Source organism: Crotalus tigris, unplaced genomic scaffold, assembly GCF_016545835.1.
Source record: "Crotalus tigris isolate CLP2741 ecotype Arizona unplaced genomic scaffold, ASM1654583v1 scf7180000017567.3851432, whole genome shotgun sequence".
Taxonomy (NCBI): Eukaryota; Metazoa; Chordata; class Lepidosauria; order Squamata; family Viperidae; genus Crotalus; species Crotalus tigris.
The window spans coordinates 705,752-728,989 of NW_024096477.1; positions in this window are offsets into that span (position 1 = coordinate 705,752).

The window sequence follows — 23,238 nt, forward strand, 5'->3', positions numbered from 1 at the left end:
TTGCAGGCCAACTGCTATATGGATTACATTGGGGCTCATGTCATTAAGCAAGCATAGTTTGTTAGGTGAAATTATAGATCTGGGTTGGGCAATTAATCCTGTTTATGGCGCTTTCTAACACATTGGTGGTTCATCTAGGTAAGAATAACCTGGATAAGCACAAGGTAGAAGTATTAAATGTTGAAGGTGACATTGAACTCTGATCATAAAAGAACCAGAGCATAAAAGATTTTCTCTGGGTCTACTCTTTGTCTATCACTCTGCTACTCTATCTATAATCTATCTTCAATTCCTTCTGCCTTTCTTTGGAGGCACTCATGCCTGAAACATGTGTTGTTGAGCTCCCCTTCTGGATGGCTCTATTTAGTTAAGTAGTAGGTTTTGCCTATACCTAACATGTATTTACTGTAAACAAATCTCCTTTTTATTATAGTTATAATAATCACTAATTATTGTTCAAGTTAGATTCCTTCTCTAACACACATACAGAATGCTTCAGTCTCCAACATTAAGGCTGTAGCTACAGTACATTGGACCTTTGAGAGCTGAGAGCTGCATTTGCAAACTGCACACCACATACTCAGATTTGCTTTCTCAGAAGACTGATGAGGGGCACAAGAAATCCCAAGAGACTGAGATTAGGCTTTGCATGGATCAGGGGAACAAAAACAGCCCCAAATTTGAATTTGAATCTGGTCTTAAGCTGGCATCAAGTCTTGCATTTGCTGTAATTACGGTAATAAAGCTGTGTCAATACAATCCAATCTTTTTGAAACATATTGCCTTGATATCCTTAGCTCTGAATGTTGCATTTAGCATTGCTAGACAAACTATATAACTTTTTGGTAGATAGGGTAGTTCCAGTAGCTGTCCCTCTAAACCAGGAGTGGGGAACATTAACAAGTGGGGGAGGGGTTTGCAATTCAGCCTCTTGATAGTTTAGGGTAGGGGTGTCAAACTGCCGGCCCGCAGGCTGGATGCGTCACGTCAAAACCATGCCCACCCCATTGCTGGCAATGGGAAAAAAGTCATGATAAATCGCGACACATCACATGACATTGCGAGTTTGACACCCACTCATGGTTTAGAGGGCTGAAAGAGATTATGCAATGATTTCACATGACCAAAAAGGATGGGGTGAGTATTTCTGGTTTTTAGGGAATAAGGTTATTGTAGGTTTAAAAGTTGCATTGCTGAGTGAAGTCGTGGATATTTTTTTTTCCAGAATTGCATGGACACTGGAAGTCAGAATGCTCTAAGTGAAAAGCAAGGAGATCATGTATTTGTATGACATCTGAAGCACTTCCAAACCATTTTCAAAGTGTGCCTAGCTATATTATTTGTTTATTGGACTTTAAAAATATTGAGGAGCTTTAACTACTGTTAACCACACAAACAATCAGAGGTGTCCACAGGGTGGAAGATAGCAAATGACAAACTGCCCATCTGTCTTTAGCTCGTAAATACTTGTGCACAATGTTATGGCAATGACATCTTGACATATGATATTTTGACTTTATTGTGGTTAGAAATGGATGCTTATGTCATCAATTGAACAAGATACAAATATTGATATTAACTAAATACATCTACACAGAAATTATTATAAAGTATATTTTAATTATATATTATTTAAATATTTAAATAATTATTAGTGAATTCTACTAATAATTGTTTAGGAGTAGCTTAGAACCTTGACTTTCAAGCAATGCAACAGTATTACCAAATTTCATCTGTCCACTTGATAATGAAAAAGCTAATCTTTTAAGTGTCTTGTAGTGGAGACCAAGGAAATTAAGACATGTTAACTGTTTTCTGATCTAAATATTTTTTAAACCATTTTCATTTGAATAGACACATTTCTTGCAAATCTAATTTATGCAGCACCTCTGTTCATATCTTTGGACAGTAATTCTTTCTAGCATCTGACTGCAACACAGCTTGCGATGTACCTTGGGAATTTTGTCAAAGAAATAAATAAACTTATTTTCTCTAAAGCATTTGGCCAATTCATATGGTGAGTTTATGCATGATATGAAAGTCTTAGAATCTACACTTCAGCAATTAAAGAAGTAATCCAGAACATGATTTATGTTCTACTTGTTACAACATGCAGAGTCCCAAGCAATATTAAAAGAAATACTGTTTAATTTTCTTTTGAAAACAAGAGTTTAAAAAGACATTATGATTATGCAATAAGAAGCCATTTTACCTAGGCCATTATACCTATATTAACATAATAGATTGAATATTATGATTACAATAGATGAGCTGCTCTGATGAACTAGTAACTAATTTAGAGTGAATTATGTAGCAGCATGCTGCTGGTTGGATTCATACAAAGATGATTGATTTAGATGTGTCTTGGTTTAATCCAGAAGGTACAACATCTATCCCTATAAGAGTGTGTACTGAGAATAATCTCACATAGACTAATTATGGATGAAGTAGTTAGTCCAGGGGTCTTCAAACTTGACCCTTTTATGACTTGTGGACTTCAATTCCCAGAATTCCTCACCCACTTTAGGAAATAAAAAAATAAACATATGCCAGTTCCAAGGCTAGCATATTTTTCTCCCTTATAAGGCTGACTGGACAGCTTTAGATCGAACAACAACATCTGCCTATGCCAAATCCAGTCTAAACATCTAGTTGTGTGACCAACTATAATAATAAATTTTTATGCTGCCCAACTGCCAGAAATTTCATGCAGTCTTCAATTCTAATATCTCAAATGATAATCAGATTTTATTCTGAAACTATCAAAACAGAGTGAACATATACAGTACAGATAAATTCATTTCATTCAGAAAAGGGAGCTTAACTGTTTTTGCAGATGATTATATACAGTAACTATCATGTGGCCTTAAGATGAATCTTTATTGGGGGGAGACAATTTGTACCTATGTCAACCAAAAGGTCACTGTGTAGAACTAAAAACAGCTAGTTTATTTTTACTACAAGTTTATATTTATTTTATCCAAGTCATGGAGGTCACTGACTGTTCCCCTCTGTTCCCACACAGATATCCTCTTTCCTCTTGCTGCTTAATGTTTTAAAGTTTAATTAAGCCCATTCCGTAATTTGAAAACCACAAAGAGGTGGTTTTTCAGACTAAAATAAGGTGGTTGCTTGAGATCAAATAAGATATGGTCATTGCCACCCACTACTTCGCAGAGTCTAGTGATCTAAGCAAGGGTTGCTCCCCACACACCTGCAGGCCAAATACCAAAGACCAAAGCCTGGATCAACAATCTCCCTCCAAGCCACAACTAAAACCACAGTAGCAAAGGCAATCCTATTTTTGAACATGGAACTGAGACTGCTGTTTAGAAAGAGGCCAAGTTGTGTTGGACAACTCTTTTTCAACAGTATGGTTTTTATTTTTTAAGAAAACATCCTTAATTTCCTCCAGATAATTGGCTACCTCTCTGTTCTAGATAAGTACTTCCAAGGCAGTTCAGACAAGCTGTTTGCCACTTGGCCAATTAAGAAGACAGTGATCCAAGCAAAAAATGTCTTCAGTCCTTTTAGGAATGCAAACATTCCACAGGTGCAGAATTCCTTTTCTCCTGCAACTCATTTGGAATGAAGAGGAAAACACCTGCTCTGGTTAGGTTTTCTTGGCCTCAGACAGTTCAAAGGAACAGGTTGTTGTTGTTTTTAATGAATATTTAGGCATTTATAACTCTTTTATTGCCTTCCAGTCTTGTTAATTGAGGCAGAATAAAGTGCAACCCAATATATAAATTATGGAGGCCCTTGACTTGCTCAACTTTGACTTATATAAGTGACTCTAAAAAGTAGATCTGGGGTGCACAAATCCAGATAATTACTAGATGGCAGCAAAGAGATTCAAACAACTAACTTTTTTGCTCTCTAGTGGCAGTCTGAATTTATTTTTTATATCCAGATCAGGTAACTCTACCAAAGAGATGAATCTCTAAGTCTTGTAATAAAGATTCAGGTTTTGAAACCCAAAGGGAAGGAAATCTCTACTCACATTGGATCCTATTTTAGGTATATTTTCACTGTCTGAACTTGCTAAAGCAGCGATTCTCAACCTGTGGGTCGCGACCCCATTTGGGTTCGAACGACCATTTCATGGGGGTCGCCAAACAACGCAGTCCGCCATTCCCCCCCCTTTTCCTTAGCTGTGCTACTCCCTCTTATTCTATTGGCTTTTGAAAGCCAATAAAATGGACTATATTCAAAAGACTCTATTCTATTGGTGTTTGAAAGACAATAGAATCTATTGGCTTTCGAAAGCCAATAGAATAGACTCTCTTGAATAGAGTCTAATTCTATTGGCTTTCAAAAGCCAATAGGAATTGTCCAGGCTGTCTCTGCCCTGCTGAGCCTGCCAAAAGTCCCAGTCTGCAAACGGTGCTGCAAGTTGTCTGCAGCTAAGGCGAGCTTTCTGGACATTTCCACCCCTCCCTGCTGAGCAACTACTAAATGTAAGTAAAAGAGGGCCAGGGGTGGGGGGTGGGAGGCCGGCGGGTGCAGTGAGGGTTGCTGGTGTGCATGGGGCCCGGCGGGTAGCTTACCTTCCTTGGCTACGCCTAGGCCAGCGCAGGGGGCGGCACCACGCATGCGCGGTGCTCCCAGGCCACGGCGGTTGCTGGGCGATGGCCTGCGTGCACCCTCGGCCTGCCCAGTGTGTGCTTCCCACCCACAGGGAAATAGTCCTTGACTTACAACCACATGGTTGGGGGTCGCGGCATTGGAAGGTTGAGAACCACTGTGCTAAAGCAAAAGAACTATGGAAGTATTCCCCTACACAAGTCTGGTATATTGGAATTCAGTGATAGAAAACACACTTGTGGATATGTTAAAAGTCCAACTTCATTCCCTGGAAAGTCCAGTTCAAGGCTTAGAGCAGCAGGGAGAAAATAACCTGCCACAATACATGAACAGTGAGAACAATCAACCAATGGAACAGACTTCCTTCAGATGTTGTTGGTGCTTCATCACTGGAGGCTTTCAAGAAGAGTCTGAACTGCCATCTGTCAGAAATGATGTAGGGAATCCTGTTTGGGCAGGGGGTTGGACTAGATGACCTACAAGGTTCCTTCCAACTCTGTAATTCTATTCTAATCCAATGCAGACTTCTTCTAGCTAGATTTAGATAGGAAACCTGGCCCAAATGCAAATTACTGGAAAAAGATTGAGTTTATGATGCCTCCAGCTTTGATACACCAAGTTAAATCTCAACAAATTAATCAGAGCAGAGACACTTATCTGCACATTCACAGCTCATAACAGTTACACTGAATTATATTTAGCAGATTGGGGGAAGCAAAAATGAATGTTTTCTGCCATGACAGAGTCTTTTAAGAGTATTTCATGCTACAATAGATTTGTTTTGCTTTCATGTGATTCAGTCCAGATTTCTCTGCACAAAATCAGATGATGCATATTACTAAAGTAGGACAGATTGCTAGAAAGTACCATATGACAATCTGCAAGTCTATAGTTTGTCTATCAAACACCTCAGCAATCATTAATGTTATTATGAATATTGCCATGAACTTCCTAAAATTCTTTCTATATATGGAGAAAAGGTCCTTGCACCAATTCAAGCAGAATTTCAGTGTTGTAGAAATGTGGCTGTTATAACTCAATAAATGTAGAAAATAATTTTTACCTAGACACCATATCATTCCACAATTTTTCTATATAATGTAAAATGCTGCATTACGTAATCTTATGCATATGTTCTTGATATTTAGCACAATATAGGTTAGCATTAATGCAGAGTAATAAAATATTCTTTTCCCTTTTCTACTACCCAAAATTATTTTAAAAACTAAATAGATAAGCAGGCTGAATTCTATCATATACTAACCACAGTGCAAAATTATTATTTTAAAAGCCAAAGAGTAAATTTGGGAGATTAGGTCATAAAAGTGACAGGGCCCTTATTCCTTAAGTTTACAGTCTGTAATTTTTGTCTCCAATAATTTTTCCTGGAAGTTGGACAACAGATGATCCAGCCAGTTGTTTTAAGTCCAATTTAACTTTCTTCTCCCCAGAAAAGATTAATGTTGCAAGAAAATATTTAACTTGATTAGAACTTGTCTAAAGTTTGACACCTGTGACTAATGTCAATGATGGATCATTTCCAGGAGGCTGGACTTTTGACCAGGGTCAGGGGTTGACTTTGGATCTGGTTATTTCTTTCCCAATGTTTTAGGTGCAATATTTTTCATTTTTAGGTTTATGATCCATTTTTTCTAAGACAAGGTGATAGTGACAGCCTTAGTGACAACTGAGCTAATGAGAAAGGTGTACCATTTTCACTCTCCAGTGTCATCTTACAATATTTCTAAATTCTTTTGGCAGTCTGCAGGTCTCTGTTTTCTACAAGTTCTGCATTTTTGTTAAAATGGGAGCCAGGGTGGGACTACAGTACAATATTTCAAGCTGAGCCTAAATTTTGGAAAGTGATAATACTAACTGGCAGAACTGGAGAAGTATAGAAATGATAACAATTGAACATTTCCTTATCTGTTAAAACCTAAAGTAAGTTAGATGTGGATAGATAATTCCATCATATCTGGAGAAACTGTAACACTTGAATTTACATTCTTCTTTTCTACACTGTGAACTATAATTATACAGGGCTAAGTATACAGTACACAGCTATAACATTTAATAGCATCAGTTTTCACATAGTATCTGTTGAGTCCGTGGCGGGAAAACAGACACGAGAAGCAGCTGGAGTTCTCAGTTTCATTTATTCAGCGTTCAGCTTACAGGAAGATGGCTTCAGCCTCGCCCAAACGCCTCGCAGCCTCTTATATAGGCAACTCCCGGGTAAATGGGTTACTTTTCCCGCGCCAGCACCCGCGCATGCGCACGGCGCTGGCGACAGCATGTCTGGTCCCGGGCAGCTTTGCACCTGCCCGGGACTGCCTGCAAACGCCCGAGCCGTTTGCAAGGCTCGGGACATAACACCCCTTTCCCCCGGGCTAAAACTGCTACCAACATACAACATTTATTTTATATGACATTTTGCTCCCCAGTGCTCCCACTGATTACTGGCTTTTGCCTTGCCAGCAATGTTATGTAATTTTCTAGATACTTAGGAGATTTCTTTGCTCTCTGTGACCTTCTTAGCTCTGGGTTACTGGCATAAGTCCCCTGACTGGAGGGAGGCGTGAGCCTGTTCTCTCTATTGTGCCCAGGTGTCTTCCAAGGACTGTGCCCCGATGCCTGGCCTGCTTGCTTGCCCACTGGGCTCGTCAGGCCAGGGCTTCTGTTACTTTGTGACCTGGTTGACCTACCTAGCTGTAGACCCTCAGGCCCCTTGCAGTGATAGCCGCTGCTGGGCGTCTCTGTAGAACCTCCTAGGTCAGTCCAAGACCTGTCAGGAGGCTGTCCATTCCCTGAACCCCATTCTGTGTTCGGGCTCGTGGGGGTTTCTGTACTTTCCCAAAACTCAGGTGTTCCCTGATTTGTGCTAGGGTTGTTGTAGTCGGGACTTGGTTCCTCGACTAGCTCTGTGTATGTTTGACCCCCTGTAGGATTTGGGGTAAGTCAGGCCAACCTTGGGAATTGTGTGCCAGTCTCTTGCGGGGGGAATGATTGTTGGGATGCCCCGGGTACCTACCGTGGCTGGAGTGCTGTGTGAAAGGAGTAGGCGTGAGTGCCTGTTGTGTGGGTAAGCTCCAAGACTTCCTTTTCGGAGCAATTGCAGAACCTGGGGACGAGCCGTTTGTGGCTCCCTCAGTGGCGATGGGCAGTAGCTCTTGCCCTTCCCTTTGCTCCAAAGGGTCCCCCTCCCCCCCTGGAAAAGACCCAGGAGTTTCAGCAGAAAAGTCCCGCCTAGAGCGGAGTTGGTCGATGTGCCGACGCAGGACACGACCGTTGTCCAGGGCAACCGCGTAGGAGAGAGGACCTGTGATCCTGGACACAGAAGCGGGGACCCATGTATGACCAGGCCCGTAATTGCGAGCCCAAACCGGGGCACCCACAAGTAGGTGTCTAGGTGCCCTAGGAGTGAGGTAGATGAAGGCAGTTCTGTCCGATGCAAACCGGTCAAGTTAAGTAGTAAGTTGGCAGCCACCCAAACGAAGTTCAGCTGGACTTCTCCCGGTAGAAGTGGACGGAATGTGGTGCGATAAGAAAGGAGAAAGTCAGCCAACCTGTGATGCCAGATCCCCATAGGGTGAGTTCTTCAAGGCGCCTTTGTGATGCGCCAACCATGCGTTCAGCCCATACCGTTGGTTGGAGGGTGAAAAGGCGCGACGACTGGGCATGACGAATCAGGTTGCCTGTAAGAAAGCTTGGAATTCGGAGGAGGTGAATGGAGGGCCGTTGTCAGACACAATGACATCTGGCAGCCCGTGTGCAGCAAAAATCCCCCTCAGTACCTGAATAGTCTTTGCAGTGGTGGTGGACGAGACAGGCACAACCTCAAGCCATTTTGAATGGCTGTCAACAAGGACCAAGAATAACTGGCCCTGAAAGGGCCCAGCGTAGTCAATGTGCACCCTAGACCATGGGGACTGTGTTTCCTCCCATCTATGCACAGGAGCTTGGGGCATCTCTGGGCGAGATCGTTGGCACAGGTTGCATGCGTGTACCTTAGCTTCAATATCTTTATCTAAACCAGGCCACCACAAGTGGCTTCGTGCAAGAGCCTTCATACGAACAATGCCAGGATGACCATCGTGGAGGGCTATAAGACCTAGTCCTCATTGAATAGGTGGGAAGGACAACTCTTTTCCCCAAAGCAGACAACCATGAGAATGGACAGTTCGTTTCTTTTGGCCAGAACTCTGAAACTCAGGACATAGGGAACAGTGCTCAGGCCACCGGACAGGACCCAGGGAGCGGAACACATGTGAAAGTGTGGGATCTGTACCTGTATTCAGCAAAGGTAACATCCCGGGCACTAAGAGGGGAGCTCGGGCAAGGCTTGGATTGATAGGAATGTTGACAGCTGCGCGGGGTTCAGCTTTACTACTGCAGAGCAATATACTGGGCCATCAGACATTGGAACCCATCTCTGTCCCAGGCTTGTGAAATAATGAAAAATTATATGCAGACAAAAAAATAGACCACCTGAGCATTCTAGGTGAAATGATTTGGGGAGTTTGCTTACATGTGGTAAATTCTAGGGGAAATGATGTGGGGAGTCTGCTTACGTGTGGTAAACAGTCCCAGCAGAGGCTTATGGTCAGTGAAGACCGTGAAATGCCTGCCATATAGAAAATCGTGGAATTTTTTAATTCCAGCAACAACAGCCAGAGCCTACCTGTCTATCTGAGCGTAGTTGCGCTCGGCAGAAGACAGTGTTCTGGAGTAGTATGCAATAGGAACCTGAGTTCCATCAGACCTGAGGTGACTCAGGACAGCTCCAATCCCGTAGGGGGACGCATCACAAGCGATGCACACAGGGAGAGACTCGTTGAAATGTGCAAGAACACTGTTAGAAGTGAGCAAGGCCTTGACTTCTTTAAAGCAAGCCTCATGCGCTTGTGACCACAGCCACACAGCCTGTTTGTCTAGTAGCCTGTGAAGAGGCTCAGCTACACTAGCTTTATGTGGAAGAAAAGAATTTTAGAAATTCAGGAGGCCTAGGAAGGCCTGAAGTTCGGCCTTAGACTTTGGCCTGGGTGCATCTAAAATAGCAGTTAGTTTGGATTCAGCAGGATGAATCCCAGCAGCATCAATTTTGAATCCCAGAAATTCAGTAGAAGGCACCCCAATCTGGCATTTGTCTTTTCTGAGCTTGAGGCCTGATTTCCTGAATCTTAACAGGACAGCCCTAAGCCTTTCAGCTAGAATGTGTGTAGAGTCTCCTGCAATCAAGACATCGTCAAAGTAGGGGCAGACCCCTGGTATACCTCGTAGTGTGTTTTCCATAACGCTTTGGAAAATCCCAGGAGCGACATTCACTCCCAACTGTAGCCTTTTTACCTTAAAGGCTCCCCTGTGGGTCACAATGGTCTGAGCTATGGCAGCATTCATCATCAACAGGCAGGCGGTTGATAGCCTTGGATAGGTCAAGCTTTGCAAAACACGACAACCTTTGAGAAGAGGCCAGGAAGGATGTGGAATGACCACAGGAACAGGATAGGCATGTTGCTGCAATGTCTATTGGAGTTGTGCATTTGTAATCAGCACAAATGCGGAATGTACCATTTGCCTTTAGATGCGTGACAATGGGGGTCTCCCACGGGCTGGAATCAACAGGTTCTAGGATGCCCTGTTGGATTAGTTTGTCTAGTTCAGTGTCAATCTTACTTTTTAAAGCAAAAGGGACCCTTCTTGCTTTAATCCTAATGGGAGTGACAGTGGGGTCTAGCTTTAAGGACACAGGTGGGCCTTTGAATGTGCCCAGCTGGGGGCTGAAAACATCTGCAAATTCCTTGCAGACTTCCTGTAGGTCGAGTGTTTGTAAGCTGTTGAGTCCTGTGACGTGTATCCCCAGGGCCTCAAACCAATCGAGTCCTATGAGACTCGTTCTTTCACCCCCTACTACTAACACGTCTAGTGGACCTTCAAAACTCTTGTATTGCACGTTAAGGGTGGCCTCCCCCTTAACACACACTCTTGAGTTCTGAAAATCTGTTACTACAATATCAGAAGGCCTTAACTTGGCCTTAGACCCACTTCTGGAACAAATCTTCCTAAATGTATGCAATGAAATGATGGACAGGGCAGACCCTGTGTCTAGTTCCATAGATAATGGAACCCCTTGTAGCTTCACGTTGAGTGACAGCTTTTTCTTCATGGGCTTGTGTGTGCCTGTTCTACAGATGCTTCTTCGCGAAGCGCAAAAACCTACCCTATCTGGCTGGGAATCTGGTACCTTCAGGCGTTCTTCTTGGGGTGTGCCTTTCGTCGGCCCAGGCACACAGCTACAATGTGCCCTTGTTTACCGCATGCCCGGCAGGTTAGCGGAGCGGAACTTGCAGTCGGTTCTCCTGTGGCGACCTCCACAGCCGATGCACTTGAGCGGAGCCGAAGAGCTTCCCTTCTGGTTCTCTTCCTTCGCGGGGTGTAGACGGTCAACTTCCTCGTCCGGATCCTCCTCGGAGTTTCGTCGGACGTCTTCCTGGTGCACGGACGCACCCTCTGCACTGTTTCTGATCGGCCGCATGTTTTTGATGGCGCCGCCTGCTGCTTCTTCTGCGGTGACTTCCCTTAAGGCGTCTTGGAAGGATAATTCTTCCTTTGCAAAAAGTCTCTGTTGTAGCTCGCGATGCCTTAACCCGCACACGAATCGGTCCCTCAGTCGTTCCTCGAGGTCCTTGAACTCGCAGGGCTTGGCGGCCTTCCGTAACGCGGCGATGTATTCCTTGGCTGACTCACCGGACCGTTGATCCCTTTGTTCGAAGATGTGGCGCCATGAGATAACGGACACCTTGGGGTTGAAGTGCTCCTTCAGCAGCTTCTTCAGGTCTGCGGAGCTTACAGACTCTACTGGGACAGGTGCTGCAAGGTTTTCTGCGATTTCGAAGGCGTCTTGGCCGCAAACGCAAAGCAGGGTGGCCGCCTTCAAGCTATCTTCCCTCACTTGGTTTGCCTTGAAGTAGGTCTCCATTCTGGATACGTAGGACTCCCACCGCTCTGGATGTGAGACGTCGAATTCCGAAAGCCTTCCGATTTTCGCCATCTTCGGATCTTCAGGAGACGTGTCTATCAGCCAGCCTACCCCAGAATGCGCACCGGATTGGCGGGCAGCTGCCGAGTCGACGCCGTTCCTCTTTCGCCGCTCAGGACTCCTTGGGTAAGCTTACACTTCTTCCTTTCAAGGTAGTGCAAGGCATCCCATCCTCGTCGCCAGTGTTGAGTCCGTGGCGGGAAAACAGACACGAGAAGCAGCTGGAGTTCTCAGTTTCATTTATTCAGCGTTCAGCTTACAGGAAGATGGCTTCAGCCTCGCCCAAACGCCTCGCAGCCTTTTATATAGGCAACTCCCGGGTAAATGGGTTACTTTTCCCGCGCCAGCACCCGCGCATGCGCACGGCGCTGGCGACAGCCTGTCTGGTCCCGGGCAGCTTTGCACCTGCCCGGGACTGCCTGCAAACGCCCGAGCCGTTTGCAAGGCTCGGGACATAACATACAGCATATGCATTCGGGCTGTATGCACACATCCTGAGGAACACCATTGCATATGTGATCTTATATGGATCTTTCCTATCTGTTCTTATCCAGGATTGGAGAAGATGGATTTCTCTCTGAAATCTGATTCGCAGAGGAATGTTCAAAAAGTCTTTTAAAGTCTGTTTTGGCTGGTATTGAAAAGACAGACATTGAAGTCATTTGTGTTTTCAGCCTCTCTTCTTCACCTTTGAACTCCCATTTCTTATCTACTGCAAGTTCAGAAGGATAATACCAGCCAAAATGCCCAATACATCAAAGAACACTTGTTCCTGAGTTCTATGAAGTCCTTGGTGCTCTCTGAGTTTGATTATTTACTTGAAGACATTTCATTATCCAATTAGGTAACAACATCAGTGCAACTGAGTATGGATTGCTCCCTGTTCATATAGAGTGCATTTCCCTGTCAATTTTGGTGGGATGGGGTGGTTTTCTCCTTGATAGTTCCTTAATTAGGGTATTGTTTTCTGCTTCATCCTTTGCCTGGTGTTAATCCCTGCTTATCTGGATGTTGGCTTCTGGAAAGGATGTATTCTCATCTTTTTATTTCCTTCTTAGCTTTTTTTTAAATTGTCTCTTTTGAACAGTGTTGATTATGCAGCAGTGGCTTAATAGGCATTTTTTTGATAAAGTTGCGTGGGTATCCATTTTGTCTGAAGATGTTGTATAGCTGGTCAATTTCCCTTTTTCCTGTTTCCTTGGTTGCTACAGTGGATTTGTACTTGTGTGAATTATATCCTTACATAGCTCCGCCTGTGGGAGATTAAGTTGTTACTTTGGTAATGGGGCACTTGGTTAGGGTGAGTTGCTTTTCAATATACCTTTTTTTCTGGCGTATAGGACGACTTGGCATATAAGATGACCCCCAACTTTGGCGCCGAGTTGCATGCCTAGAAAGTCATCTTATACGCAAGAAACTACCGTAATTTCCGGTGTATAAGACAACTCGGCGTATAAGACGACCCCCGACTTTGGCGCCGATTTGAATGCTTTAGAAAGTCGTCTTATACGCCGGAAAATATGGTACTTGTGTTTTTAAGTTGCCATCATTTCCCCTGCTGATAAGGATACTCAGGAGAGGTAGTATATTCTTGTTTTCTTCTTCCCTTGTGAATTTTATTCCTTTGAAGATGTTGATAGTTTCATGTCCCTTACTCTTCTCTAGTTGTTCCTTTTTTGCATTGATCAATGAACCTGTGCTGTTATTTCTTTGTGTTCTGGAAGGACTAGTGAAACTTTGGAACTTTGTTTAAGCATTGATAGAATATGGATTTTTTTTTAAAGCGGATGAAACGGATGTTCTTTGAGTTTTTAGCTCAAACAAATTAGAAAGATAAAACAAGCTTGGTGAGGTATAGAAGCTTAGAAACTGCAATAGGAAAAGAGAAGTCTAGTCTTTTTTTAATCAATGAGTTTGTTAAAGCAATGTCTTAGAGAAATCTTCTCTTCCTGCCTTTTTGCAACTTTACTGAGTTGTAATTTATGAGATAAGCTACTAACAAATTCTTCTCCCATCAGTTGGTTGTGTCCAGATATTTCTTCTTCCTGTTTCTTTCTTTTACAATCATTACAGATTCCAATAAAAGAGAATATTTGTAAATCAATGGTACTCCATCCACATAGAGAAAAGTAAGCAGTGGGGTACCACAAGGCTCCATCTTAGGCCCAGTACTCTTCAATATCTTCATCAATGACTTAGATGAGAGAATAAAAGGGGAACTCATCAAATTTGCAGATGACACTAAACTGGCAGGAGTAGCCAACATCCCAGTGGTTATTTCCCTTCTGCAACAAGTTCTATCCTTAGCAGGTGGATTATAGAGCTCTTGTTGAATAGAATTTTTTGGCCTTTATTTGCTCCTTCTGGCTCTTTGAATGTATGTATTCCATTCAGTTCCATTGCCAGATGAGTGTAATGGTGTAAAGATCCCTCCAACCACAGACTTTTATTGTCCAGTAAATCCTGTTGGGAGATCATAAAATTGCAGTTGAATAAACACTATACTCTAACTGAATCCTGGTAATAATATTTGATATAGCCACCAAGAATTAGACTCAAATTATTAATCCACAACTATTTTATGATGCCAATAATCTGGTTATTTTTTCAGTGGACAACTGAGCCTCATCTTTCTTCCCCTCCCCTATCAACCTCTCCAAGGCCCCTCATCTCAGCTTCAACTTCTAAAATGCCCTAGTGATCAAGATAGACAGCTGTGGTCACATCATGTCAAAAACTATTATAAAGCTATCCTGGTATTTTCCTCCAGCTTACCCCCTCCTATGTTAATTATATGCCATAAGGCAGAAACCTGAGTAGCTTAGAAACCAGATAAATGAGAAAAGACTATTTTCATTCAGGTGATGGGGCGAATGTTTTCTATCAGTGGTAACAGGCTGATTTGTTGTGGTTTGTAATGCAAACGTTTTGAGGGTCCAGAACATTCCTGGGCTGATGATATATTTATTTGTTTTGGATACTCTGAGATGATTTGCTTTTCATTGCTGAAAAGTGGTGAACCCATTTTTGTGAAAAAGTAATCCTATGTAACTTTGTTTTATTTTTCATAAATTGAGAGCTGCACCCAGCCCTGTGAATGTCTGTGTATTCACAGGTCTCAGCTATTCCATATATTAAAGTTAAAAGCCTCCTGAAGAACATGCTAACAAAACTATTGTTCAAGGTCACTGTTGGAGATTAGCTTCCTTAGATATTGAGTATATCATCTATCCTATTGTGACTCAAGGCACCACTTTATGGCAATTTTATCTCATCTATCAAATTGTCCACATATTTTATATGTATGTGTGTGTGTGTGTGTGTATGTGTGTGTGTGCATGCGTGCGTGTGTATATAATATTCTTTTTACAACCCTTTAATCACTTTATTTGGGGTGGAGTTAGAGTGACTGAATGGAGCTGAGCATTTACTATCCGGATGCCCTTCCAGATGCCATGCAGAGTTCATAGCAGATATTTTTTTCTTTGCACCCTGATAGAGAAACATCTGCTGCTGCCTAGGATTGAACTCTCAAACTTTGGAGTGGGAGGTGACAGTCTTCACCTCTAGGCCACTGCACTGCTCTCTTCACCTCTAGGCCATCGCACCACTCATTTTACATATGCTGCCGTTTTCTTTAAACTTATATTTGTGTTTGCACATATAATGTGTTTTATTAGAGTTGTATATTGGTGATTGCATGACTTCTGTAGATGCCATATGCTAAATAAAAATAACTAAATAACGGGTCTCAATCAATGTGAAGCAATTGGAGAAATAATTACTCTGCGGCACACTCAAAGGGTTGTTTCATGGGCTGCTTTTTTCACCGTTCTTCTCTGGAATATGCTCCTTTCTGCTGGTCTTTCTGCCCAGCTCATGGTGAAGCCATCTTCTCTAGAACTAGGTAATAGATCTTTGAAGGGGTACTTCATATGGAAGGTCTCTCGTGAAGCTGTTTTGTGTAATGATGTACACTTTGAAGAGTAAAGTGAAGCAACTATACAACCCTTGGTTTCACCATCTTCATTTGTCTTCTTCTCTGGCACTTGCAATAGCCAGAACAAGGATCTGTGCTTGCATGGAAACCTCTTCTGATGCTTCAGACACAAGATGCACCAGAACAGCTATTCTGTGCATCACAGCTTCTTCCAGCTTCTGCATGTGTCAAAAGAATCCATAGGAGAGTCTGTGAGGTACCACACTAAAGCAAGTTGTGTTGCTTCCTTGCTTACCAAAGCCATCTGACACAGGCCTGGACATCTCCTGTCTCTCAAATTAGTAGATGCAGGTTACCCTAAATCTTTACAAAGAATTACCTTTCTAGTATATCATCTTATCTGAATTTATTTTCAATTTGAAAAAGTATTCCAGACATTCCCTTTTTAAATTCTGTGATCTTTTTCGATGCTCACAGACAGTTGCCAACAGACCAGGGTAACTTAATCCCAGTTTCTCTTACCATTTTGGATTTTTCTTTTAATTGTATGTAATCATCTCTACTATTGTATACATCTCAGTGAACATTTGCAATGACATCCTATCCTCTTTTAAATGATCTCTGTTTTTGGTAATACTTGAGCAGGCACTTCTCTCTGATTAAATTTTTGAAGTACTTCATTAGAAAGAAGCATGTCACAAGCTATTATCATCTCTAGGTTTTGATTATCGGTTTGCAAGGAAATAGGGAGGGGAATTGCCTTTTTCATATCTCTCAATGTAGTTGATTGATGGGTTACAGTGCCTCAATAAAAAAAAAAAACCTACCCTAAAAACTTCTTAAAGTTCAGCAGTGCAGCAAATGTATCTATAAAGCTTCTTGAACTTTTCAGACAGAAAACAACCAGGGGAAGTACATTTAAATGACAACAAAAAGGAAGTCTGTATTCTTTGTTCTCTTCAACTATAAACAATTCTTAATAAAGTAGGAAATTCTGAGAGAAGGATTAGGAAGGAAAAAAACAAACAAGCAAATAAAACAGAAACAGGCCACGGAGTTAGACAAACTGAAAGTTTAGTAGAAATGAATTATATAGAGAAGTTAAATAACTGTTATAATTTTATGGCATTGCTAGAAGTGAGTCATGCTTAATCTTAAATTCTATGTTTCAACGAAGTGTAGTTTCAATGTACAGTTAGGTTTTGTCTTTAGTCTAAACATCTAAGTCAGATTAAGACTCAGCTTTCCATCACTAATTAAAAGGATCCACTACAGTCATTCAATTTTCCAAATCGTGGCTCCTGAGTTCAGAAAATGAGCTGTGCGCTCGCTCCCCTTTTGCCCTTGTAAATGTGGCTGAATGCTCTACTTCCCTTTGCTTAAAACACAGTTCTGTCACTGGGCCTAAATTCAGAAAGCAATAATCTGCTTGACCATAAAAAGTGAACTGCAACTTAATGAATGAAAAGTCATACTCTATGGCAAGCTCACAAGAAGAGGAAGGCTGGGAATATAGATTAATTCACAACAGTCTAAACCAGTGGTTCTCAACCTTTTTAATGCCACGATCCCCAACCAGTCGTAAGTCAAGGACTACTCAACCGGTTGTAAGTCGAGGACTATTCAACTGGTGCAGCACCGTTTGCAGAATGGGACTTTTGGTGGGCTCAGCAGGGCAGAGACAGCCTGGACAATTCCTATTGGCTTTTGAAAGCCAATAGAATTAGACTCTATTCAAGAGAGTCTATTCTATTGGCTTTCAAAAACCAATAGAATAAAAGGGAGTAGCACAGCTAAGGAAAAGGGGGAAAAATGGCGGACTGCGTTGTTTGGCGACCCCCGTGAAATGGTCGTTCGACCCCAAATGGGTCCCGACCCACAGGTTGAGAACCACTGGTCTAAACTTTTGTTTTGGAAACTTACGTAAATACAGATATGTGAATACAGCATATCCACAATTGCTGTTTAAGCCACTGACATCATCCACACTGTTTGCAAGCAGGGAAAGCAATGTTGTGGAAGGAGTAGCCAGCAGGCACAAACAATCTCTCCTCAGTGTTTCTTAGCCCTGAACTAGAAAATTGTCACAGTGAATGATAACCTATGTTGAATTCCACCTCCCTTCCTGATAATGTGCTATTATGGAAACTTGTGGTGTGATGCCATCAATTAAATACTTTTCTAACTTATATTCAGATTATTCCATTGGGAAAGGTGGGGCATGTCAACATGTGGTGATGTCATATTACATTTCCATAATTTACGCATTCCAGGTCAACCAGAGATGATATATCTCTGCCTATCATCACAGTCAGTTTCCATCTCCTCTTGGTTTATATCACTTAAAATCATTGGACTAGAAGACCTCCAAAGTGCCTTCCAAGCCTATGATTCTATGATTCTTTAATCATTCCTCCATCTTCTCTAGCCTCATCTCAGGCAATCCCAGTTTGCCATTTACTTCTTTTCTCCTAAAGAGATCCCCATGTTGTTCTCTTTCTTCATTCCCTATCAAATGTGGGTGGGCTAGGAACAGCCTTTTTTCTTCATTGGTGGCTGGGGGTGGGTGGCAACAGCCACTGTACTTTGGCACTATAAGGCTCTCCTGGTGGCATAATCCAGAGATGGAAATTAACCATGACTAAGTCCCCTTTTCTCTCTCACGGGCAAACATTCCTTCAGGGGCAGGACTCAAATAATACAATTGGTGCCAAAGATTGGAGGACTAATTCAATCCCCAGCCTGCTAAGTTGTTTTCATGGCCAGAAAGGGAGCCTTTTCTTGTTTAATGTGATTAAAATACCAATGGACATTTTTAGCATACTCTGTGTGTGGTTTTAAAAGCCCAAGTTATGAGAATAATTAAAAGAAAGTATATTGACAGACTGTATCTCCAGTAAGGTAAGAACAGTTCAGATAAGAGTCACACATTAACATTTGGGATTAATAGCAACATTAGGATTCATTTAGGGAAACCATTGCTTTATAACCCCTTCTTACATAAGCAAACATTATGAATTTAATTGCATACTTTGATGAAAGCATACATGCCTCACTTTGTGGTGCAATTGATTAAAGAAAACAATTCATTGCTGTCTAATATAAAACTGAGAAGAGAATTGGTGAAAACCATCTAATTGGCACAAGATGGAGGTAAATATCAGCCCTGAGGTACCAAATCTAGAAGCAAAAATATCCTCCTGTCAAGTGCAAGAAGCCAGGACAACACACACACACACACACACACACACACACACACAAAATATATATACATAATACATATATACATACATACATACACACACACACACACACACACATATATATATATATTTGTTTTCTGAGGTTTTTGCGGGTGTTTGTATGTAGGTCTTTGGTTGTTTGGGTTTTCTCCCATGTAAAATTGGAAGTGTCTTGGCGACGTTTCGACGAAGTCCCATTCGTCATCTTCAGGCTGGTGTTTTCAGCTTCGTGCTTCGAGGAGCAATGTGTGGTCTTAGCTGTTTCTTCCTTTTAACTGCCAGTGGGGGTATGAACTGATTGGGTGGGAGCTTGGCTGTGTTCTGATTGGGTGGAGGTGTGTTCTGATTGGTTAGGGCTTGGCTGTGCTCTGATTGGCTGGGGGGTTGGCTGTGCTCTGATTGGCTGGGGGATTGGCTGTGCTCTGATTGGCTGGGGGAGTGTTCTGTTTGGTTGTGCTCAGGTTAGTCTGAGTTGCAGGGGGGTTTAAGATTTTGGGCTGCCTTGCTATTTTTTGGCTTTGCGTTCGTGGTCGTGCCTCATCTTCATGGAGGGTGTCAGTTTGCTTCATGTCGAGGAGCAATGTGTGGTCTTAGCTGTTTCTTCCTTTTAACTGCCAGTGGGGGTATGAACTGATTGGGTGGGAGCTTGGCTGTGTTCTGATTGGGTGGAGGTGTGTTCTGATTGGTTAGGGGCTTGGCTGTGCTCTGATTGGCTGGGGGGTTGGCTGTGCTCTGATGGGCTGGGGGAGTGTTCTGTTTGGTTGTGCTCAGGTTAGTCTGAGTTGCAGGGGGGTTTAAGATTTTGGGCTGCCTTGCTATTTTTTGGCACTTTAAACCCCTCCAATCCATACATGAAGCAAACTGACACCCTCCATGAAGATGAGGCACGACCACGAACGCGAAGCCAAAAAATAGCAAGGCAGCCCAAAATCTTAAACCCTCCAGCCAATCAGAGCACAGCCAACCCCCCAGCCAATCAGAGCACAGCCACGCCCCTAACCAATCAGAACACACCTCCACCCAATCAGAACACAGCCAAGCTCCCACCCAATCAGTTCATACCCCCACTGGCAGTTAAAAGGAAGAAACAGCTAAGACCACACATTGCTCCTCGAAGCACGAAGCTGAAAACACCAGCGTGAAGATGACGAATGGGACTTCATCGAAACGTCGCCATGACACTTCCAATTTTACGTGGGAGAAAACCCGAACAACCAAAGACCTACATACAAACACCCACAAAAACCTCAGAAAACAAATATATATATACCCGAACAACCAAAGACCTACACATATATATATATATATATATATATATATATATTTGAGTATAAGTATATATATATATATATATATATATATATATATATATATATATATATATATATATATTTGAGTATATATATACATATACTCATATCCTAATCCAGACTGGGAGCTTCCACAAAACTTCTAAACAAAGAGATGTGGCGCACTATATACGTGTGATCTTAAAATGTGTATCCTTATCATCAACTGTGAGAACCAATTTGTTGTAGGCTAGAAACTGGGAGATTGTGATTTCTAGTCTCATGCAGCCATCTAGGTGACTTTGAGCCAGTCATTCTTTCTTGGCCATAGAAAGCAGGTAAGGGCAAAGCATTTCAGAGACTCACTTCTGAAATCATACCAAGAACAGTGCAGGGGCTTGTCCAACAGGCCCCAAGAGTCACCACTGATATAAAAGCGCACACAAAAAAATAACAACCTTGAACTTGACACAGGATAAAGACTGACACAGGACTGTTGACGGAAAGTTAGGATCTGTTGGCTAGGGGAAAGGGCTAATGGAATAGCCACAAACTGTTTTTGAGACACAACATACTTAATGCTCAAGCAACATTCTTGCAACCTTTTAAAAAAGAAATGTGGTAGTCTAATAGTCTGTGCCAAGAACAGCCACTAGTCTTTAGCCCTGAAGCAATTTTTGTCTGGCTCCTTTTAGTCCTTCTAAATGGTAATCAAGTAATATTTAAAAATTGCCCACAGTTTCATTTGAAAATGAAAAAGGAATTATTTTAAGATGTATCTAATAAAGCTGTTTGACACTTTAATCTTGCATGTCTTGCTATGGGTGTTAAATAGAAATACCTCATGTCATAATAATACAGATTGTGTATTATTGTGTGGTTATAAAATAACAGTGGTTGTCCCATCACCATGCATCATTTGAGATGGATGGAGCAGGGCTTGGTGTAGTTTTTTTCATGTGACATCCTTTCTCTTCTAGGACTTTTCCTATAGGGTGAATGGTGGATCCTGTAACATATAAGTAATCTTATGTAGTATCATATATTGCCATATGTTCAGGTTATCATTTTATTATAGTATCAGTTATAATACATCATGCTGGCATGAGGAAATGTAGCAAAACCGCATTTATAATTGCCACGCTATGCACAAGTAATATGGGTTCTTGAGAGCTCAGAAACTAGTTATCCCTTGTCTGCTCTCAAAATCAAAATATCATTCGTCTTTCACTTTGATGCTAACCTACTTACTTTGCACTTCCCATATCTCCAAAAATTCTAAAATGAACAATCAATGTGCTGCTGCTGTTCCATTTCGTCTCTTTAAAACTCAGAAAACAATCCAAACCAGGCTGATCTTGCCCATTTTGAAGGGACAGAATTTCAAGCATTTATTTCATTCCCTACCCAACCTCCAAATCTCATTAATGAAAAATCCATAAATGTTGACTCCACTGCTCCTTTTACATTGCTGTACATTGTCACTACCCTACCCTCCTGCAGCCTCAAGCATGGCTGACAGGGGAATCATGAAGCCTCCAGGTCAAAAACATTGTCCTCTGTGACCCAAAATGTACAGTTCCTTAAATATTTGCATTTCTATGAATTCAGTCATGTTGTTCAAAACTCCAGAATGCAGTTAGAAATACACTGAGTTGATAAAAGGACACGGCATGTATACACGAGTGAAAATCATTACAGAAATATTTTACACCAAGAAAGATTGCTTGCAGGAGCATGTAGTAAGGAAAATTCTATGCAAGAATGAAGATGTTAGGACACATGTGCAACAAATTTTATATGGATTTTCTTTGCCATTTGACGAGGCAAGAAAGACATCCTTTCATATGTTTTCACTGTTCTAATACAGCAAGAAGTGTGATAACTTTACTCTCCCAAGGCATCACAGACTTTTGGAGATGAGTTGTATGTATCAGAACAAGAAACATTCAAAACTCTGGAATGTATTACTGAAGTATACTTGGATCCTACATGAAATCAGCAAGAAAGTCATGTTGTCCTGGGATCCAGTTTGTATTCTAGTGTGGGCTGCTGGTTTGATGAGTTTGGTGAATTAGTTTTACGAAGAAAATATTTGAAGGAACCCTCAATGCTAATGCCTGTTTCTCACCAGAAGACCAGATCTATTCACCTGTACAGTACTGTAAGCCTTGCCTTCTATCCACTACTGCAGTATTTTAATGGTAACACAAGACAAGGATTCCCAGATCCCTGTCATTCTCACATTCTTCTTTCTTTATGTACCTCTGGGGTTCTGTTATGCTCAAATGGCACAAGAGTAGACATAGGGTATCCGTAATGAAATCTGCTTTGGATTGGATATGAAAGAGATAGGTCCAAGTTCTCAACCCGAGCAAAGAGAATAGACGTACATAGTATGGTAAATTGTTAAGGCAGGTTTACCAAGTAGATGTATTCACTTATTTGGACAGCCAAAGTACTGATTATGTTAACCAAGAAAGTATTCCTAGCACATCTAAAAGGTAGAAGACCTACAGTGCTTCATTTCATATTTTCTCCCTTTGCAGTGACCTTTTAGCAACCCCTTTGAAACTCATGGAAGATGTTTTTAGATCCACAGTTTATTTATCCAGCATTGTGCATACATGTGGTTTTGGGTTTCATAAGTGAGTTGCCCATAGTTCAATTCTGGACATGCTTTTATTAAATGATTTTAAAACAATAATTGAAGAGGAGAAAATGCCAGGCAATATAACAAATGCCACAGAGTAGATAAATAATTTGTAATTCAAACCATGGTCATGAAACTGTACCTGCCATATCAAATGCTAAATAGAAGCCAGCTTTAAATCCTCTTTTAAAGAATCAGGTTTGAATAAACAGTTGAGGCAGTATAAAATGATTTTTTTTTCTATTTATAGCTGAGAAAAATGATTTATGAGCATTGTTGACCACCACTTATGGCTTCAGGGTCTGTGGTCTTCTGCCCCCCCCCCAAAACTTCAGGAACTCAGAATTTGCTTCCCAATAGAAATTGATAGTAAGATTAATAGGTAGTAGAACAAAATGTTATGTTTCCAAGCATAAAAATGGGCTGGATGTTCTTAATTCTTAAATATGTGTTACAGAACTGTCTCTTGGCAAGAAACCTGTAAACTTTCA